The sequence below is a fragment of the Gopherus evgoodei genome, chromosome 15, assembly GCF_007399415.2.
Source record: "Gopherus evgoodei ecotype Sinaloan lineage chromosome 15, rGopEvg1_v1.p, whole genome shotgun sequence".
NCBI lineage: Eukaryota > Metazoa > Chordata > Testudines > Testudinidae > Gopherus > Gopherus evgoodei.
In genome coordinates, this window is record NC_044336.1 from 13853406 (window position 1) to 13857685 (window position 4280).

The window sequence follows — 4280 nt, forward strand, 5'->3', positions numbered from 1 at the left end:
CTGTAAGGTACTGTGCACACCGGGTAAACTGAGGCACGGAGCAATGACGTGACTTGCACAAAGTCGGAGGCAAATCAGTTGTAGAGTGGATCTGCTGGGATCCGTCCTCTGCTTTAACCACGAGACCCTGCATCTGCATTCAGAGGACAAACACATTCTAGGGAATCCTACTTTGTTCCTGGTTATACAGAACAAAGAGGGTAAAAAGGTCGAATACAGTATTTGTTGTGAATTATCCGCTCAGCTCCACTGATTAGGAAAAGGATGCTGGCTGCAACGAGCTACGTTAGCAGATACCAAACGCCCACGATTCTTTGTACCTGAACCAAACTCCCACAATCCTCTGAATATAAACCAGTGTACTGATGCGCTGTGTCTATAATTCTAGGTGCTTTAAACTTAGGTGAAACCTCAATGCGTGACCAAACGGTAGAATGTGTGTAAGCTTTTATTCTCATCCCAGTAGTGCCCAGAGAATATGTCCAGCTGTCCAGAAAGGAGCCACTTGTTACTGACAAGGAATACTGGCAAGTAGCAGAGGGGTAGCCATGTTAGTCTGGATCTGTAAAAGCAGCGAAGAGTCCTGTGGTACCTTATAGACTAACAGACATATTGGAGCATGAGCTTTCATAGGTGAATACCCACTTCGTCAGATGCATCCGACGAAGTGGGTATTCACCCACGGGAAAGCTCATGCTCCAAAACATCTGTTAGTCTATAAGGTGCCACAGGACTCTTTGCTGCTTTTGCTATTGCAAATGTGTTCTGTAATTGATGAGATGATAAACTGTTAAGAAATGTTTTTGACTCATCGGGCATTTCTTGTTGTCACAGATATTTTCTGTAATAATGACTTGGTTGGAAATATCTTTAGTTTATCAGCCATGTAAACTAAGGTACCATCAAGGAATTTCCACTTGTAATTGGGTGGTGGGGAGAGGAATTTCGGGCTCTCGCTCTCTCTTTGTATACATCTGTGGTATATAAGGGACTGAGGTTTTGAGAGTTCAGAATGAACCCAGCTGCAGAGATGCTTCTCCAGCGTCAGTGTGGTAACGTATAACCTTCCTTTCTGTATTGTGCAGTGTTAATCTTTGACTAATAATCTTTGATTAATACATTCCCATTGAGGCTGGAGTCAGCTAGAGTCTTATTAAGAATCAAAATTGCACCCTAACAGCGGTCAAAGATGATAGCACTTTTCCACTAAAAAGCAGGGAAGAGGAAAACCACTCTGGGAGAAAAGCTATCAATTTGCAAAAGAGCCTTGCAGCATGGAACTGCCTGAGCCCCCGGCTTCAGAAATGGACAGCTGCCACTAGACAATGCAAGACTAACATCCTATTGAAAACAAAAGAAAAGGAGGGTGGTTATGGACTGGGACTCAGGAGATCTGTGTTCAGTTCCCAGCTCAACCACAGGCTTTCTGTGTGACCTTGGGCTAGTCACTCAGTCTCTCTGTGCCTCCTTGCCCATCTGTAAAATGGGAACAATACTTAATCTCCTCTACTTAGACTATTTCTCACTATGTGTCTGTACAGTATCTGACACAATGCAGCCCTGATCTACTAGTAGTAATTACTACTACTACTACCACCATGTGCTACTGTAATATAAATACCCCCCTTTTTCCATTGTAAAGCCTGTTCCTAGACACGGATAGTTTGTTGTATTGATTTTGCTGCTCTCTCTGTTCTTTTTTAGGCTATTGCAAGTGTAAATTGACTTGCACGGGTTTCTTTTCTTTACCATTTGCAGTTATTGAGATCTTTTTCAAAGTTTCTTTACAAATGTTTGTGCAAATTGAGTGCTGGATTGATGGTATTGCAGACCCAAGTCTTTCTTTGTATACATCCTGACCATTGGAAGAATCACCTCTTGGAGCGAGAAAATAATTCATTCTCCTTAGCCTATTCAGTCCTTGGTCCCTCACTGGAGCTGTAAAAAAACTCCACCATTGGTAATGTAAATTCTTACCCATGGGGACCTGAATTGAAACCACCAAAGTCATTTTGCCTAGGACAGCTAGCAGCCCTCACATGGTAGAATAACTTTGGGGCACTTCCAAGCTGGGTTTGTAGACTCAGTTCCCCATTTCCGTGCACCTTCTGTCCCTGTATCCCATCCACGACCCAGTAGCTCCCCCAACAATGCAATGTTGCCGAGTCACATCACATCCCCTCTTTCAGCCCCCAACTGCCCCAAAAGATGAAAAAGGTGCAGGTTTCCAGATGGAATCTGTGCAATGAGCCAACTGGTGACAGTTTTATCCTTAGGACTTACAGAATCCAGAGCAGATTCAAAGCCCCTGGCAAATGTAAGCACTTTAAGTATCAAGAGAGAGATGGCATGGTAGAAATGTGCTTGTGCTAAATACCACTAATTCTTTATCATTAGAGTGTACTCCCTTGACAGAAGACTAGAGAGGATGCTTGTGCTGCGCGTATCTCATTTGCAATGTAATAGACTTCAGCTGCCTTAATGAGACATATCTGAATGAAAACAGCAATCATTTGTAAAAAGGTGTGTTATCTGAGTCAAATCCTACCTCTCTGCTTGAAATGAACATCACTTTAAAAACATGTTTGGTAAAGAAATTTCCTTCGATACTGTGAGCCTCATCTCAAACTTAAGAGCAGGTGGAAACACACTGAATATTAAAAAGATTAAAGTCAAACACTTAAAACGGAAAGAAAAGATGCAAATTGTGATTTTTCACTTAGGCCCTCATGTCCCCAAGAGGGCACAAGAGCTCAAAGAAAATCAGATATAAATGAGCTTAATTTAGCCCTCTGGAGGAGTAAAAGAATTGCAATATAAAGTGCTGATTACATTGGTTCATCCTGTGCAAATATCCTGCTAGGACATAAACAGAGGCAGAAGCCTCCAAGCTTTGGATTACAATACCCGCTGCTTTTATTAGAGTTGGTGCACTAATGACATCTATTTGAACTGTATTATTATTTTAAAATTATTATTATTAAATTAATTAACAAGAGTTGATATTTATTAATAATTATATTGCAGTAGTGTCTGGAGACTCCTGGGGGCCCTAATGTGCTAGGGGTGGTACAAACACATACAATGTCATGACAAAAGTTGCCCAAGCATTTCCATTCTAAGCCTCTTGTTTTCAGTTGCTTATGGTTTTCTAAAACTTTCAGCTGCAAGGCTGAAATTTTCCAGGGTTGGTCAGGTGAATTTTTATTTATATTTTTCAAACCTTGAGGAACCAAAATGATGCAGCTGTTTCTGCATATAAGAATATTTGGAGGGGGGAATCTTGAATTTTTTTTTAAACAGCTGTAGCTGGATATAGAAAAATGAAATTTGGCAGAAAACAGCCCCCGCTGAGAAGTGGCTTTCTAATACAGTATAGTGAAAATTGGGTTTGATTCGCCAGTTATGAGCACTTGAAACTTTAATTGGTATGATGTTTTTAAAATTTACTTTCAATGAAGATGCAAATCAGGGATTGTGTGTGAAGTCTGACTCACTTCCTCCCTGCAGTTATGGGGTGTTGGCACCTGGGGTTGGGGCTCAGCCTGTTAGCTGCAACATTCATGCCAGGTAGGGTTGCCAACTCTGATTGAAGTTATTCAGGGAGATTTTTCCCTCCAACATGAAGTAATGTCATTTTCTTAAAACCGCCTATTAAAATCTCCCGGATTGCTTTCAATAGTCATCAGCGATGCTGAATCCGGGAGGCTCCAGGCCAATCCTGGGGGGCTGGCCACCCTGGTGCCAGGATTTGGGCTCTGGTTCTCACTCTCCCCTCCCAGCAAAGCGCCGGATATTCACATCGTGGATTTCTGCCCGGCAGTTTACAGGCGCAGCCAGGGTCTAGATTAGATTCTCACCCTCCCGCAGCGCCAGGTATTCGGGTCCCGGGGGTCTGGGGCCAGGGCAAATCCGCAGCCCCCCTCCAGGGCTTGGTGCCCAGACACCAGGGTGATGGGCCCCAGGGCTTCGACCAGCCTGGGGCTCAGGGCCCTTCCAGGGCGGACGGTAGGGGGCAGTGTGTGAGAGACCCACCCAGGGCAGAGTGGGGGCGGGGCCCGGACCCTGCAGGGGAGTGGGAGGAGCGGCTGCCGGCCCCATCTCTACTGACGACAGGAGCCCATCCCCCGCCCGCGGGCCGGGCCCTGCTCTCACAATGAGGCTGGAAAGGGCTCAAATAGCAACTCGGAGCCTGCCGGGTCCTCCCCTATCCCAGCTCTCCCGGCGCCATGGCCTCCACGCGCAGCTCTACTCTCCCGGCCCATGATGCTGCGCGGCGG